This window comes from Sciurus vulgaris (assembly GCF_902686455.1).
Source record: "Sciurus vulgaris genome assembly, chromosome: 5".
NCBI lineage: Eukaryota > Metazoa > Chordata > Mammalia > Rodentia > Sciuridae > Sciurus > Sciurus vulgaris.
This window is the reverse complement of record NC_136465.1, coordinates 170,125,913-170,144,212: the sequence shown is the minus strand read 5'-3', so window position 1 is coordinate 170,144,212 and position 18,300 is coordinate 170,125,913. Positions and strand designations below refer to the sequence as shown.

Genomic DNA, 18,300 nt, shown 5'->3' with positions numbered 1-18,300 from the left:
CTGGCATGTGACACACAGGAAGCAAGTGTATCCCTCACGCACAGCTGGTTGAGGTCAAGGAGAAACGTGGGGCGCGGCTGAGCACCAGGCCGCCCCAGTCGCCGGGCAAAGACTGAGGGGCACAGGCCTGAAAAGCTGCCTGTGACTAAGTAAACGCGGGGCAGCTCTGCGGGCGGGTGGTGTCCCCTGCAGCCGTGGACTCCAGCTTTGCAGAAGTGGCCAGGGTTTGGGTTTGTTTCCTTTTTCTTCTTTGTTCAAATTTGTGATTATGCGCCACAGTGAAATAAATTCATTTTTAAAAAATGACCTCTGGCCCGGCACGTGATCACAAGCGGCTCCGTCACTTGGTGGCTGGGTGGCTGTCTGGCTGTCCCCGGTGCCCTCGTGGTGGACGCAGCCAGTCAGGACTCCCGGGCTCCGGCCTCATCATCTGTCTCAGCTGCTCAGCATGTGAAGGAGCTCGTCCAGGTGGGATGGGAGCCTCTGCCCCCCACAATTAGGGCGAAGTCATGTGGGGTGCAGGTGGCTCACAGGCTTAGCGCCAAGGCTGTGATCGGAGTCCTTGGAACTGTCATCCACAGCAAACTCCGCACATGCCAGGAGTGCGGCCCGCTTGAGGAGCTGGAAACGTGCAGGAAGAAGGCTCGTCCTCCGCCGACCGAGTCACGAGACGACCGCGAGACAGGATGGCGGGTCCTGCTGCCGCGTCCACGCACCCTTCCCCTGACCCACCGACTGTGAGACTCCACGGCAACCGTCTGTCGGGAAGAGGGCATCCCAGGATCTACGTCCTCGCGCCTAGGTGACGACATTTCTCTGCAGCTCTGTAACTCGCCGGCCTGCCCCGTCCACCCTCTGCACTGGACAGCGGGTCTCTGCCATGAATCCCGGACTTTCCCAGCTGCCTAACCTGTGGCCGTGACACGGAGGCCGCGGGGCCCTTGCCCTTGAACAGACTGCCGAGCGCGATGCTGGAGGAGGGAGCCCGGGAGCAGCTTGATCTTCCAGAAGGTTCCCTGGGAAGACTTGCTGTTGTGACCTGAGGATGTGGGGCAGGGACAGTGACGTTCCTAGAGCCCCGGACACAGAATTACGGGAGCGAATGCCAACCTCTGAACTGTGGTGCACTTTTTAATAATCACTTAATCTTGGAAAAATGGAGGTGACGGGCTTCTTTGTCCGTCTTTTTTGTCCTTTTTCCTAGCACGTCATTTACTGCTGATATGCCCCCATTGGTTATTCTGAAATGGGACGCTTGCTGCTCCAGATTCTTGTTCTACATAAACTAAAGGAAAAATCTTATATTTTCCTAAAGGTCAAAAATGATGATAACAAGCTCTGGCTTTTTGAAATTTAGAATTGCCAGGGATGAGCAGGCATGGAACCCTTCCCAGAGGACACCAGCCCTTCCTTGGCCCAGGTGGTGCCAGGGGCAATGTCCCCTTCAAAGGAACTACTTCCTCCTCCCAGTAGGGTCGAGACAGCAGCTGCCAAAGAAGCGAATTATAAACATGGGGTCAGGGAGACCCTGGGCTGACTCAGCACAGCCGTCACTCAGAGGAAATGCGAGACAGAAAATGAAAAATAAAACCCTCACGCCGCGGGGGACCTCCTGGGTTTAGTCTCCGGCGCATTGTAGAGCCCGAATTCCTTTTGCCTCTAGGATGTGGTGGCACACACCTGTCATCTGAGCAACCCTAGAGGCTGAGGAAGGAGGACAGCAAGTTCAAGTCCAGCCTCAACAACTTAGCAAGACCCTGTCTCAAACTTTTAAAAAGTAATAATTAAAAGGACCAGGAAGGTGGGGAAATAGCTCAGTTGGTAGAGCACTTGCCTCACACTCACAAGGCCCTGAGTTCAATCCCCAACACCACCAAAAAAAAAAAAAAAAGGACTGAAGATATAGCTCAGTGGTAGAGAGCCCCTGGATTCAGTCTCCAGTACCAAAAATAAATAAATGGTGTAATAAAAAGGGCGGGGGATACAGCTAAGGAGTAGAAAGCCCTGGATTCTGTCTATAGAACTCATAAAAAGAATCCTTTTGCCTATAAATATGAGGGTGTCCCTAAAGTCTGCCTGGAAATTAACTCATCGAGAACTGAATTTATTAGCTAACTGACCATTATCAACTGATCACTTACTGAACACCTACTGTGTGCCCAGAACCGTACCATGTTATAAAGATACACCAACCAATTCTTTGGCACTTCTCCCCTGAACTAGTCCATTTTCCCTTGCTGGGTACTTTATCAACCAAAGAGGTTCACACTTGTGGAGGCTCAGAGCATAGCACTAAGCCAGGCATGGGGGCCACGCCAGAAGACCCAAGGGGACTGAAGCAGGAGGATCACTTGATCCCAGTGTTCAAGACCATCTCAAAAATTTAAAAAAAAAACAGCCTGTGGCTGACATCTGCTCGGCCCTTGTGAGATCCCCTTGGCTACCTCACGTGACAGATGGCATTGTGGGGGCGGGTGAGAGGGAGAGCACAAGACAAGACAGGAGGCTGCAGAGCGGGTAGGCGTGCCAGTCCTTAGAACCCAGGGCCTCACACATGCAAGGCAAGTGCTCCACCCCTGAGCCACATCCCCGACCCTTTTTTTAATCTCATCTTGACACAGGGTCTTACTAAGTTGCTGAGGCTGGTCTCAAACTTGCTATCTTCCTGCCTCAGCCTCCTGAGTCACGGGCATTACAAGTGTCCAGCATGGCACCTGATCACTCTGCTCTTTTAAAACAACTTGCCCTTGCAAGAACACCCAGCATCCCATGAGAACTTCCTTAATCTCTTCCCAGGCAGCACCCAGAGGGCCCAGTCACCTCAGCAGGCTCCACCTCTTGCAGGTCACCACCTCCCAACATCACCACACAAAGAACCAAGTTTCCAACATGTGGACCCTTGGCGGACAAACTACCTTCAAACCCGGCATTCCCCAAAGAGGAAACTGAGCCCTTCTGTGGAGTGTGGGCTGGACTTGGTGATTCACCCCAGCAGATAAAAACAGCGAAGAGAGGGCTCTTTCCAAGATTCGGTTATTCAAAGACTGGCATCCCCCGCAGGCAGACTGTGTCTCGCTGCCTCCCTCCCTCTCGGGCACGGCTCACTGTCAGGGAGGCTGTTCTTCATGTCACAGGGACATCCAGGCACCCATCACGTGAGTGGTCTTGGAGATGGATCCTACCCAAGCCAGGCCAGAGGACAACAGCCTCAGGCAGCGGTGGACCTGGCCTCAGGAGAGGCCTGAGCCAGAACACTCAGCCAAGGCACTCCAGGAGCCAGAGCCACGGGGACTTTGCGAGATAAACGTTTGCTGTTTACAGCACTAAATGGGGGTGTCTGTCACTCAGCATCAGTTAACTACTACTGCACAACTAATCAAACCCACCACGACCGCATGAGCTGGAGCTAGGTCCCCATCCTGCAGATGAGGACCCAGGCCAGAACGGCTGCGCCGGAGGACAGGGCGGGTCCACAGGAAGTGCCCCTGGCTCAAGCATCCTCCAGATGGGGCCGTCCACTCATGAACAGCAGCCTGCTCCTCGTCACCCTCCGTCCTGCGGACGCTGGGTGACAAGAAGTTAAGAGACCAGTTCTCAAACCCAGGAACAATATGTGGTTCCCACAAGGGGGCAGAGAAGTGATCAAAATGAAATGCCTGCGACACCACGGGCGGCCTCGGAAGGGCTCTGAGGTGGGGTGCAGCTCAGGGTGCAGCTCAGGGCCCAGCACGTGCCGAGCACGGGGAGGCCCCAGGCCCATCCCCGGCACCAGGAACCACCAGAAGGGGAGAGAATCAATCCACTCTGTCGACCCAGAGGTCCCGACAGAAGGGCGGGAAGAGAGCTGGAGGCCGGATCCTGTTGGGCTCTGCAGCCCACAGCAGCAGCCCCAGAGTGGATCCTTCCTTTGGAAGGAGGCCGGGCTGCCTCATCTCAACGCAGGTGCTTACTTTTTAACTACGGTGGAAGTGCTGACTGGATAAAGCCTTTTGTCAGACTGCAGGCTTTAAAAAAGCATTTGATTCAATCTGGCATCCCAGACGGAATGTAAATCTGCCACAAAGTGAAGATGATGAGCAAATAGGAGATGCTCCAGTCGAAGTACTTAATCCAAATGCATCGCAACCGACCCATGAACCCTGAAATAAAAAACAGCAAGCAACAGATGTGCCTCGGCAGAGGAGAAAGGGACAGCAGGCTATCCCGTCTCGCTCCTTTCTCCATTCTGCATAAACAAGCCTGATATGCCAACTCTCTGGAGAAGCCCCAAGCTTGACACTCACTGCAAAATCTTCCCAATGCCAGGTGCCAGCTTTTCATTCTATTGGAGACATTACCATATCAGAGCGGTCTCTCAGGTTGTTCCAAATCATCAGAAAATAACTGAGTGCGTTAGAGCCCTACCAAAAGAAAAAGATGACAAAGACACATCTCAAAACACTCAGTGTGCTGGACTAGAACAACAGCAGCCAGGCACACTGAAGCACACCTGTAATTCCAGCAACCCAGGAGGCTGAAGTAGGAGGACCACAAGTTTGAGGCCACCAGTCTCAGCAACTTATTGAGACCCTGTCTCAACATAAAGAAATGAAAAGGGCTGGGTATGTAGCTCAGTGATAAAGCACCGCTGGGCTCAAAAAAAAAAAAAAAAAATGACTACATTATGGATTGAAGGCCAACAGGCAGGAGAGGACACACCTCGTACTGTAAACACAAATCTTGTCTTCTTGTGGCTGGCAGTAGTCATAGTATCACTGGTGACTGGTTGGGGTAACCAGGGGCAGTGGTACATAATCCCAGTCACTCAGGAGGCCAAGACAGGAGCATCACAAGTTGGAGGCCAGCCTGGGCAACTCAGCAAGACTTTGTCTCAAAATAAAATTTCAAAATGCTGGGATGTATCTCATAGTAGAGTGCTTGCCTGGCGTGTGTGAGATCCTGGGTTTGATCCCCAGTACCACAAAAAGAAGAAGAAATGTGTGATGATCTCCTTACCACCAGACAGATTTAAGTTCAAACAAGTCTGTCAGGAAAAGAAGAGGCACCCGAAGGCCCCAGTGTGAGGCACCTGAGAGATCATAGACAGCCTGAGATTCCATGACCGCTCTCCAGATCTGGGGTCCCATCTCCTTCCTGGGAACCAGGGTGAGCTCTGGGACTGTTTGGACCAAAAGAAAACGGCCAAAGCGCTGCTCATCCGATTTCTGGGTGCAGGCTCTAAGAGCCTGGCAGCTCCTGCCACCTGTCACGGAACCCAGCCACCATGCTGGGAGGAAGGTCCACGGAGAGGTCCTGGAGAGCAGAACTGAAGCCCTTGGCGGAGCTGCCCGCTGCCAGCCAGCACCACTGCAGCCTGGCGAGTGAGCCGCCTTGGAGAAAGGTCCCCCGACCTCCTTGTCAACACCACATGGAAGAGAGATGGGCCATAGCTGCCAAGCCCTGCCTGACTTCCAGATGCACGGGCTACATAAACGATCGCTGCTGTCCTAAGCCGTGTTGGGCGCTTTACTACACAGCGACAGATCACGAGAACAGAAAGGAGCTAATAAGGACATGGGGCAAAACCTAGAGGTGGCTGCAGGGAAGGGACATTTGTGAAAGCAGACAGGACATCTTTATTAGCAGTTGTTGATGATGATGTGCATTCCAAAGGCAATACGGAACACACCTCGGGGCACAGGAGGGACACCAGCAGCGCTGAAGACATCAATTAAAGAGAGAGTGAGAGGAGACGTGTGTGCGGGGAGAGGGGCTGGACTGGGCTGCTTCGTGCTGTGGTTGCCTGAAATGAACCATCAGGGTGGCCTGCTCGTACACGTGCTCTCCGACCAGCAAGAGGAGCAGGCACCTCACGGAGAAGGGATTCCACCTGGGCAACACTGAACTGGCCCAGCATGACTTTTATGGATCAGAGGACCCGTCAGGGGAGGACAGGCCTCTTTCTTCATTATCTACTCAACTCCTGCTTCCTGTGGCTGGCAGCAGTCCTCCTGCCCGCCGCACAGGACGACACCAACATGCCCAGGAAATAAAGCAAGGGACGGAAAGCCCCTCAGAGCCCTGCGGCAGGATCGGAGCCCCTGGACCCCAAGGCTATGCCAGCTGCGCCCACACATGCCAGTTATACGAGCTGCTGAGTCCCTTCTGAGCCGGCTGGAGTCTGCTCCTGATGCTGAGCAAGGCACTCCATCCCTGCACTGCAGAAACTGAAGCCGCCTCCCGCTCATTCTCTTTCCTCCCTCTCTTACATACGCACACATGCATGTGCGCACGTGCATTCAACAAACATGCTGAATGCCTACTATGCTCAGGCACAGGGCTGAGCCCCCACCAGTGGGTGACGGAGCTTCCACTCATAACAGACTGACAGTAATAGTGAATCGTCCATGCCAGGAGGCTGAAGTAGAGAATAAAAGGCTCGGGATCCTTTTCATGATAGTCCAACAGATGAGACAACATTAAACAAGCAGGGAGCCAGGCACGGTGGTACCACCTGTGATCCCAGCAGTGTGGGAGGCGGAGGCAGGAGGATCACAAGTCTGAGCTCAGCCTCAGCAACTTAGCGAGGGCCAAGGCAACTTAGCAAGACCCTGTCTCTAAATAAAATTATTAAAAAGGACGGGATGTGGCTCAGCGGCTGGGTGCCCCTGGCCTCAATGCTGGTACCCAAAAGAAAAGAAAAGGCGGCAGCGGCGGCAGAAGTCCTCAGGGCAAGGAAGTGAGGGCACCGAGGGGTCGCACACCCGCAGGCCTCTCTATCCCTCTCCCGCCCACAGTCCCACGGCCCCTGGGTGTCAGGAGGTCTTTGAGGACACTTTTTCCATCTCTGAAGATGCATCTCAGCAGCACGATCGTCCGGGTGGCTGTGATCCTGGATCCTGTTTAGATCCAGGTCAGCTGAAGCCCTAACGTCTCCACTAACCACCACCAAGGGGCCACTGGGAGGAATGTGACTCCTGGTCATTTCTAAGAACTTTCTCTTGGCGCTTTTGGTAAAAGAAAGAAACACCAACATCAAAACTTTCAAAAGAGCCAGGCACGGTGGCACACACCTATGATCCCAACGGCTTGGGAGGCAGAGGCAGGAGGGTCATGAGTTCAAAGCCAGCTGAGCAACTTAGCAGGGCCCTAAGCAACTGAGTGAGACCCCACCTCAAAATAAAAATGAAAAGTAGGTCTGGGGATGTGGCTTAGTGGGTAAAGCACCCCTTGGCTCAATCCCAGTATCAAAAAAATACTTTCAAAATGGTGTTAATAACCTAAAATCATTTTGGGGTCAATAATGGAATATCCTTTAAAGGAATATTACATCACCAACACTCACAATGGACAGCAGAGAGGATATTATTTTGTTGGGGGGAAAATATGGACATTGGTGTCCATGAACCAAAAACTGGTTCAGAAGAGTTAGATTCTGAGTGTGTGACATTTAGAAATATCTTATCAAACTTAATTTTGATTTCATTTCCATAAATGCACAAGGCACACAAAGTGTCTTATCTAAATAAACCAAACATGAACTCATTCAAAAAGCATAAAATCAAAATTATAAGTGATAAGTTGTTTCCTAATGCAATAATTAACAACTTTATTATTCAGCGTTCAGTGAGAAAAACAGAAGCCATGTAACATGTTTTCAATGAGAAAACTCGATACAGGGAACTTGCTCTTCAGGTATCAGAGAACCAGGAGGCACGGGCTGCCGAGACCGCTCAGAGACAACGGCGCCGAGGGCAGGGCCGAAGGACGATGCTGGGACCCCTCAGGACCTGAGTGTTCCGAGAGGGTCTTGAGTGGCAGGGAGCCAGACCTGGGGCGCTGGAGCATCTCTGGGCTGTGCTGGCACCTCCTGAAGGCTGGGATGAGCCTGGCTCTGAGGGTTCAGGGGTCAACAGCCACTCTTGACAGGGGACAAGGGCAGGAAGCACAGGGAGACGCAGGTCCCTCTGCCTGCCCGCCCGCCTCCTGAACCTAACAGAACGGGCAGGCAAAGGTGAGGTTCAGCACAACACAGAGCATGGAGCGGTGACCTGGAGGAGAGGGACAGCAGCTTGGTGACCATATGGCGGTGTTTTCCTTCATTAATAATGTAGGAAATAATGGCTCAGTTTCTACTTTCTCCCTCCCTTCCTTCTTTCTCTTCTAAGAGATGGGGTCCCACTGTGTTGCCCAGGCTGGCCTCCAACTCCTGGGCTCCCATGATCCTCTTGCCTTAGCCTCCTAAGGAGCTGGAACTACAGATGCTTGCCACTGTCTAGTTTGTGAAATTTATATCTGAAGACCCTTTAGGTCCTGTTACACTATTAATATGGCTACTGTTAGCAGAGGCAAGATTCCAGTGGCTTATACAAGATGTAAGTACAGTTGTCCAGCACGCATCAGTCTGGGCACGAGCGTCCAGAGAGGGCATGCTGGACCACAGTGTCAGAGACTGATTTCTAACTTACTGCTCCACCACTTTCGACACAGGGCTTACACCTTGTGGTCCAAAGTAGTTGCTCCAATTCCAGCCAATGCTCCAATTCCAGCCAGGGAAAAGGGATGCCGTGCTTCACTCTCTGGAAGCAGAAGCTGGCCAGCTATGGCTCCTGGGCCAATCTGTCCTTCCTTCTTTGTTGGCAGTTTCAGGGGCGTGTCACCGCTGTTCATTCCCACGTTGCTTGCTTCTGCTCTACGAGAGCAGACTGAGCAGAGACAGCAGAGGCTGCATGACCCGTGAGCCCAAAGATATTTGCTACCTGGTCTTTGTAGGAAAGGTTTGCTGACCTTTCTCTTTTTTTTCAGTTCCAGGGATTAAACCCAGGGATGCTCTACCACTGAGCTACATCTCCAGCCCTTTTTATATTTTAAGACAGGGTCTTGCTAAGAGGCTGAGTGTGGCCTCAAACTTGTGATCCTCCTGCCTCAGCCTCCTGAGTCACTGGGGTTACAGGTGTGTGCCACCACACCTGGTCCTGACCCCTCCCTTAAAGGAATAGCTTGGAAGTTGACAAACTGACATCCACTGCACAATTTAGTTACACAGCCAACCGAAACTGCAAAGGCGGCTGGGAAAGTCTTTACTGAATGGCCTGGGCTCAGTTAACAACACTATCACTCTGGGAGACGACGGTCTCCACCACACAATCTTTCCATGAAGTTCTGGCCGTGCCCCTCCTCTCTCCTGACCTCCCCACTGCCTGAACCACTGCCAATCGCTGTAGTTTCTGTATTGTTTCCTACAAATGTCCAGCATTTCCAGCTAAGCATGGTATCCATGCCCCATGCCTTCCTTGCTAGCTGTGTTCTGGGTGTGTTCAGAGTGTGTGTGGCCACAGAAGCCAAAGGCAGATGGGGCCACGGCCCCTGGGCCAACCCTGATGGATCCAGTTAATCCCACTTTGTGGCAGGCGAAACCCAGGGCCCAGGGTTACACCAAGTGCATCTAAAGATGGCGACTGGCAGAGAGCAAACAGCGTCCTAATTATGCCTGGAGAAAGGCAGGACGCGTTTCCAATTGGCTGTATGATAATCAGTTCAGCTGCCTAGCACGTGGACAGATATACTTTACATGTATGCTCGAGCGAGTGATCGCTTGACCTTTAACAGGACTGGAAGGACATATCTGGTTACAATTGCTTATGCATGAGACTGCTTATATATTGAGGGTGTTATTTGAATAAACGGGAAGCTGCTTCATGAACCTCTGAAGTGTACGTGTCTTTCGTCCCGCTGGTCGGGCTGTAAGAGAAGCGGCTGCGGAGCCGCTTGGAGCAGCTCAGGCAAGAAGTGGCAGTTTTCTGTACCACTTAGCCAGATGTTGGTTTAGAAGTGACCCAGTCATTCAGTCCATCCATGGAAAGGAAGAGAAGGTTCAGAAAAAATTGTCCAGCTTGATTTTAAGAAGACGGGATAATGTAGGTGAGGAAATCCACTCTGATTGGGGGGACCTGATAGGAGAATCTCACGCTTGTGCCTGCAAAATCCATCTTGAGACCATGGGGTGAGAGAATGCCAAAAAAAATCACAGGAAGGGTGACCTGGAGTCTCAGCATTACTGAACGCTGGACTGACTGCCCTGAAACCACCTACTTCAGATTTTTTTTTTTTTTTTTTTTGGTACCAGGGATGGAACCCAGGAGCACTTAACCACTGAGCCACATCCTCAGCCCTTTATTATATTTTACTAGAGACAAGGTCTCACTGAGTTGCTTAGGGCCTCACTAAGTTGCTAAGGCTGGCTTTGAACTTGCAATCCTCCTGCCTCAGCCTCCCAAATAACTAGGATTACGGGCATGTGGCACTGCACCTGGCTTCCTGCAGACTTCTCCATCTGTAAGATGATAAAGCCCTCAGATTTACAGCACTCTTGGTCAGGTATTCCGTTACCGAGAGTCAAGGCATCCTTTGGAAACTTCCTTCAGTAAGTGCTTACCATGTGCTAAGTGCTTGAGACCACGGGGTGAGAGAACGCCAAAAAAAATAACAGGAAGGGTGACCTGGAGTCTACACATTACTGAACGCTGGACCATATGCCACATATTTGTGCATATTTAGTGTTTACAACTGTGTAAGGTTTACATTTTATATTCATTATACACACTTAAGAAACAGAGGTAGGTTTAGCTGGGCAAATGCCTGTAATCCCAGCCGCTTGGGAGGCAGAGGCAGGAAGATCACAAGTTTGAAGGCCAATGTAGCAAGACCCTGTACCAAAACACAAAATAAAAAGGTCCGTGGCTCGGAGGAAGGGCAGCCCTCCTGGGCCCAACCCCAGGAGGAAGAGAAGCAGGAGGAGAGGAAAAGAAACAAGGATTAGAAAAAGCTAAATAACCCACCCAAGGATCTTCAGGCAAAAACACGGTAGAGAGAAGATCTTTACCAACCACAGTGGCGAAGTGTTTTCACAGCCCTGAACCCAGAACCTGCCTTTTTGAAAGGCCCATGCCTGTCATCCTGGTGGCTCAGGAGGCTGAGGCAGGAGGGTCTCGAGTTCAAAGCCAGCCTCAGCAACTTAGAAAGCCCCTGACTCAAAAAATAAAAAAGGGATGGGATGTGGCTCAGTGGTTACGTGCCCCTGGGCTCAATCTCTGGTACAGAAAATAAAAAATAAAAAAGGGGCCGGCATTCCAAGCACCCAGTGGAGAGGCTGGCTTCAACCTGGTCCCTGCTGGGGAGGCTGAGGACAGCGCTAAACAAAGAAAAACTGCTACTTATCCAAAAGTCAAACCCGCTCATCAAGTTAGAAGAAAGAAACAACCTTGTGCTTTGAGAGCGTTGCGAGTATCAGGAAACCAGGGAGATCACTCACGTGTAGGTGAACAGAAGGTAACTGAGGAGAGGACACTTCCCAACTTGTTCCCTTCTCCACAGAACAACTCTGCATAAGATAGACGACGGGTGGGCAGGTAGGTAGATAAGAAAATTGCCTAAAGGCTAATGGAGAGTAGCAGGAGTAGGCAGAACCTAGGAGAGGGTTCTTTCCTCTAAAAGAAAGTCGCACGAAAGGAACTGTGAGGTGTTTGTGCCAACATCACGCAAATCACTGACACCTGGACTACCATTGTTGGACAGAGCCTGGGCAGGCGAGTGAAGGCTGAGGGGACAGACAGGGTACGGCCCTACCTGTCACAAAGGAGACAGACTGCGTCGGCTCGTTCAGCCAAGTTCACTGTCCACTAAACAAAAAAATCAACACTCTCTGACAATGTCCAAGACACAATCCAAAATTATTAGACAAAAAAAACCTCAACACACACTCAAGAGAAAGGTAAGTGACAGACTGACGTGGACTTGGCCTCGACGCTGGGTGCAGCAAAGGTTTAAAACCAGCTAGGTTCTAACGTATGCTCAAGGACACGAAGGAAAATCTCATCATGAGCGAATAAATAGAAAATCTCGGTAAGGAAATAGAAACTATTAAAAAGAACCAAATGGAAATTCTAAAAATGAAAAAAATGCAATATCTGTAATTTAAAATTCACTAGATGGGCTTAAGAGCACAGTGGAGATGACAGAAGAAAATTTCAATGAATTTAAAGATAAATCAGTAAGAATTATCCAATCTGAAGAACACAGGTTAAAAGAAGTAGGAAATGGAAACGCCTCAGTGATCTGTGGGCCCTGTTCATTGGGGTTTTTGTTTGTTTTGTTTTGTTTTATTACCAGTGAGTAAACTCAGGGTGGGCTCAACCACTGAGCCACATCCCCAGCCCTTTATATATTCGTATTGATTTTTATTTTGAGACAGGTCTCGCTAAGCAGCTTAGGGCCCAAGTTGCTGAGGCTGACTTTGAAATTGCAATCCTCCTGCCTGGGCCTCCCAACTCACCTGGGTTACAGGTGTGCATCATCGTGCCCAGCCCTGCGGGACAATATTAAAAAGTCTAATATGTGTCTAACTGGAGGACGAAGAGGTGATGAAACAGAAAAATATTTCTCGAGAAAATAACACCTAAGTCTTCCCGAGTTTCGTTAAAATACATAAACTCACATTCAAGAATCTCAGTGAGCTCACACACAAGGACGCTGATGAGTAGAGTTTACACAACACACAATATGGCCCAGAGACTGAGGGACAGCAGAAGCTGGAAGGCCACTCCTGACTTCCTGAAGAGGCCACGAGACCAAGGAAGCTCACTCCCAACCGTCTCCCGCAGAGACCCAGACGTGGCCCTTGCAGTCCTTGCATGTGGACAATGTTAACTCAAATAGACTATGGAAAGTTGAGGGTTTTTTTTTCTGATACACCTTTTCGTTTTTTATTTGGAGACAGGGTCTAAGTTGCCCAGGCTGACCTTGAACTTGTGGTCCTCCTGCCTCAGCCTCCTAAATCTCTGGGATTTCAGGTGTGCACCACAGTGCCTGGCTTAAGGACGTATATTGCAATCCTTAGAGTAAAAACGCAGAGGTGAAGCTAAAAATCCCAAGAGATGAATATGAATTCTAAAAACCATATTCAATTTACCCAAAAGAAATTTGGAAAGAAAGAACAAAAAGCATATGAGACAAATGGAAAACAATACCATAGTAGAGTAAATCCAGATGTGTCAGTAATTGTGCTGATGACACATGAATGAAACACTTCAAGTAAAGGAGCAGAGTGGCCCGGGGTGGGGCTCAGTGGTGGAGCCCTTGTCCAGCCTGCACCAGGCCCTGGGCTGATCCCCAGCCACTGCAAAAAAAAAAGTCAGAGACAGATTATCCAAATGTGCAAAAAAGCAAGACTGAACGTGAAGCTGTGTGTAAGAGAAGAACTTAATGTATGAAGACACAGGTAAGCTGATAGTAAAGGCCTGAGAACCACAGATCCGACAGGCAGAGACCACAGAAGCTACGGTACATCGGATACAGCTGGACTTGGAAGGCTGAGGCAGAAGATCACAAGGTCAAGGCCAGCCTCAGCACCTTAGTGAGGCCCTAAACAACATTGCAATACTCTGTCTCAAAGGATAAAATTTTTTAAAAGGACTTGGGATATAGTTCAGTGGTAAAGCACCCCTGGGTTCAATCCCCAGAACCTAAATAAATAAACAAATATCAGATAAAATGAACTTCAAGCCAAAAAGAGTAGGGCTAGAGAAGAGGGAGGTTTTATGACGGCAACAGGGCCGATGCATCAGGAAGACACAGCAACCCTACGTGGAGAAACGGATAAAGGGCTTAAGGAGAGGAAACAAAAGTGACAGACTTCAAGCAGAAGTGGGTAAGTGCACAACCACAGTAGATCCTCGCATCCCTCTCTCAGCAGCTGATAGGCCAACTAGGCAGAAAACTCAGTAGAGATCTCAGAGGGCGAACCTCCCCTGTACCAACTCCCTGGGCCCAGCTGGCAGCCGTGGCACACCACCAGCGCTGTGGGCCTGAGGGCACTTCAACCATGCACAGTGCCCTGAAATACCCTACGCTGGGCCATTAGGTAAGGCCAGTCAGCTCCAAGAGGGACCCTCGGGCAGCCACCCGAGCCCTTTCTGGGCCTCATCCCCCTTCGTCCTTCACAGTGTGATGGCAGAACCAGAGCTGGCAGTGAAACAAGATCACAACATTACGGTGAGAGACCCGCGCCTGGGCAGCGTCAGCTCCGCTCCCTCGCTCAGCCTTTCTCCAGGAAGACTAATGAGCACGGGTCCCCACCTTCGGCGTGGTCTGACTCCTCCCTCCCGAAATGTAACAGACTCTGTGAAAAGAGCCCTTTCTTCGTCTCCGTTCTGTGAGCAGCTTTATGTTAGAGACCCTGCACAGGCTGTCAGCCGCATAGATTAGGAATTTAAATAAAAAAAAAAAAAGGAAAAGGCCCCGATGATAGGCTGGGTCTAAGGTGACGTCAAATAACCTATAAATATTGTGAAAAACTGTGGATGGGCTCAGTTTGGAGTTTTGCTCTCCTCCGGGCCCACCGCGTGAAGTGAAGTTCCTCTTCTCTCCGGGAGCTGCTCGCTGCTGCTTCGCCAGCCTGTTTCCCACAATAGTGACCCTAGGACACTGGCATTAGCTGGAAGCTACAAGCACTTTATTCACTGGACTTCATTGTGGCTTCTGCCAATGACCTTTGAGCAAAATATCAAATTTAAACATTAGATAGCCCCAGACCTAGCCCCACTGCATCTTTGCAGATCAGTCAGCAAAACACAGGACTGGTGGTGAGACCTGGATGTAGCCTTCCCCTGTCCTGGGTGAGCCGCTGGACCTGTCGCCAGTGCGCTCTGTAACCAGATCACAGGACCCCGCCCCGCAGGAAACCCAGCCTAGGCGGGTTACATCACCCTGCTAGTGAGTGGCAAAGCCAAGATTCCCATGCAGGGCCATCTCCAAAGACCGCGTGTTCAGCTCCTGGGTTCCAACACTCCCGAAGCCCTGCTTCCACGCGAGGTCTTGAACTGGTGCCCTGAGGAGCAGCCTGCAAGACCTCACACTCGGAGGACCCTGGAGTTCAGTGAGCCTGACCTCCCGTCCTGACGCGCAGACCGCGTGAGGAGACCTGCACCCGAGGGTGGGACCCGCAACCTCCTGGTGCCCCGCCTGCAGGGGTCCAGGGTGGGCAAGGAGGGCGGCAGCCTTCCGCTCCGTCACAGCTGTGGCATTGGAGGGGAAGCCGTGCAATAGCTGCAAACACGACAGAACAGGAATCAGGCGAATATGCAACCAGCTTCCTGGCTCGTGAAACTGAAATCACAATTCTAATTGTTCTGCAACAGCACAGAAATATCACAAGATTCCCATCGCATGGCGATGAAACCGAAGGTCCTCTGACGCTGGAGGAGCGCCCACCACCTTCTCTGCGCTTTTTCTCGGGTTGCCTCCCTCCAGCTGAGGCACCCTCACCCCGGATGACTGAGCTGGAACTGTCCTGCACCCAGTCCAGCCCGGCAGTACCCAGGCTGGGCCCAGCCTCCCACGGAGGCGGCCGGAGAACCACACCGCCATCGTGTGGCGCCTCTGCTTCCTGCCGCTGCCCGCCACAGCGCTCCCGCGTTTGAGCCTCAAAACTTGTCTTCCAGTGGCTACATTGGCTGGCTGGCTGGCGGGGCTGGGAGCCCAGGCAGCAGTCTAGAGCCAAGACCGATCCTTCCAGAAGCAGCTTTAAGATTATGCCTTCTACACTGGGTGACCTGGACAAGCTACTGGACCTCAATGTGCCTCAGCTCCTCACCTGAGGCTGCTCTAGCCGGGTTAGGATTCGGTGATCTCATACCTGTGGCGTGCCTAGAACGGTGCCAGGTCAGTGTATCAGGAGCTTCCAAACCCACGGTGAGAACGCTGTGCACCACGACCTGGGTTCGTAGACACACAGACCTAACGGCAGCCAGCGTTTCACCAAGCAGAACGTAAATCACAGCACACCCGTATTTTCACCTGTTCTGTTTGTTTCACAGCTGATCACAACCCACTCAACTGATTTCACAGACCCACTGATGGCTCCTGTCTCGCCATCTGGAAAACACTGCGACAAGCTTGCTGCGGGCTGCCAGCCCCAGCTCCCCTCCGGCTGCTTCATACCTGGGCCCTGAGCCTGCCTTGTGACAACCACACCCCAGCCAGGTCAGTTCTGGCCTGTCAGAGAAGCTACCATGCAGCCGAGGAGCCCTGGAAGTCTGCTGAGGGCGCAGCCTTCTCCACTGTCTCCCAGGATCACCCGGAGGAGGGGAGGGGACGCCACCAAGTGCCTGGCACTGACAACATGGCCTGTCCCTGCACTCAGCTCCCCGCGCCCCCAGCCACAGCCTCACAACTCCTACAAGGAAGCACTCTCCTTCCTGTTTCTCAGACGAGAAGCCCGAGGCCCACAGAGGGAAAGGGAGTACAGACGAAGCATGAACGCGTGGAATTCGGGAAGTGAGCTAGGAAGAAACGACTCTAGAAGCTGCTGAGAGAACGCTGACAGGTTTGCTGTGTGGCGATGGAAGAGAAAGTGCTGAGAGACAGAAAAGCAGATATGGAAATGGGCAGGGTAGCCAGCCCTGCCAGACGGCATCTGACTGTACCAGGAACAGCGCAGTGAGGGAGGCTGGCCTCAGGAGAAGCAGGGGAGCTGGGAGTCCCTCCACGGCTCTCCTCTTGGATGAGGGCAGAGGCTAAGGTCAGACAGGGTGGACAGGCCGTGCCTGCCCGACCTGACCGAGTCTCCTACCTGCAGTGGACAAGGACTTTTTTTAAGTAGAAGACTGACATGGCAGCTGGTGGCCAAGGCAAGTGGACCTGTTCCAGGGATTCCCTTCCCATCCGGGAAGAAGAGCCCTGCACAGTGGTGTGAACCTGCCAACCGGACAGAGGACAAATAATAGCATGATGTGACCAAGATGAGCTGGAAGACAAAACAATGATGGGAACATTGGAAGGAGACAATGGAGCCATGTCATGGTGGGAAAATGGGATTTAGAGTCAGATTTGATTTGGGTCACTCTCTCTGTTCATGGGAACAAATAATCCCCGAGCACCTCCCAGAATGCCTCACATCCAAAGTAAGCAATGGAGAGACAGACGGACCCTCGGGCTGACAGCAGAGTGAGGAGTGGCAATACGCAGGCAGTGGCAGTACAGAGGGTCGACAGTGGTGACTGAGGAAGCACAGAGGATACCTACCCCCACTCCAGGAGGCCCAGGTAGGAAGCCTAAACTGGTGTCTAGTGGCATTTTCTCAAATGGAAAGTAGAGAAAAAAGCCTTTCAAAGTTATACTCCATTTATGTATGACACGTCAAAATGCATTTTACTATCATGTATAACTAATTAGATTTAAAAAAAAAAAAAAAAAAAAACCTTCCAGTCACAGTGAGCGACAACTGCAGAGACATTTCTGCAAACTCTGGAACTAGGTGATTACCCCTGACTTCAGTGCAGGTTGAAATGGATGTAGCAGATGGGGTCCTGCCAATTGACTGCTTCTCAACTTGCACAAGTCACATAACTTCTCTGACCATAAACCACTCCCAAGATGTCCAAAGATACTCAGTTTAGTACACATCTATTGGACATCCTCTGTGAGTCGGGCACACAGGTGTAGAGAAAAATGGGAGTCTTGTTTAAGAGTGCTTTCAAAAAGTGAAATCAGGGCAAGGAGTAAACAACTTGCATGAGAAACTTAGTGGTCTGGCAGTGCCCCTGTTCAAGGACAGATAAGCTCTCTGCCTGAGAACATTTAAAAAAAAAAACTTGAAGACATCTGGTTTCTGCTCTCAAGGCCTGGCTCCTAGCCAGACCCAGGTCTGGAGACCAAACATACTGATGGCACTGAGCCCAGTGGCTCCAGACAATAACGTTATATGTTTACTCCAGTGCATTTAAGAGAGGTGAGAACTCAAAGGTGACAAGACTGCTTTCTTTGGTTACGTATGCTGCGAAATGCCCGTGATGTCTCTCCAGTGCTGAGTTGGTATGCTACCTGGGATGGTTTTCCTTTTGTATATACTTTATATGTCTTAATAAATACTATCTTTTCCTATATGGCTTGTGATGCTACATTCAGCGGATCGGCCCATATAAATTATAAGTCTGTGCACAGCAACAGGAATACGTTCCCAGACAACAGGGCACACAAGTTCAGCCCTCATGTCACATAATGGGAAACTGAAGCCCTCAGGGGTAGAGTGACTTAACCAGATTGGCACTGGCCATATGGAAATGAACAAATTCCTACTCTCAGGAAGCACAGAACCTTGTGGAAGAGGCAGACGCCACAATGTTATGAAGAATTACAAACGCAGGAGAGAGAAGGAAGGAATGCTGTCCAGAGATGATGAGAGGGGTTTCTACCAAATGCAAGAGAAAAAAAAATTTCAAATTAAGCAAAGGCTGGAAAAGGAAATAGGCATCAAGGTATTCGTGG

The 18,300-nt window shown here is 51.0% G+C and overlaps 1 long non-coding RNA gene across 1 annotated transcript; it reads left to right on the top strand.

Moving 5' to 3' along the window:
- The first annotated feature begins 15,116 nt into the window (after nucleotides 1–15,116).
- Nucleotides 15,117–17,671, top strand: LOC306662123. Its single transcript, XR_013764076.1, has 2 exons — nucleotides 15,117–15,696; nucleotides 15,852–17,671. It is a non-coding gene; the product is annotated as an uncharacterized lncRNA (long non-coding RNA).
- The last annotated feature ends 629 nt before the right edge of the window (nucleotides 17,672–18,300 follow it).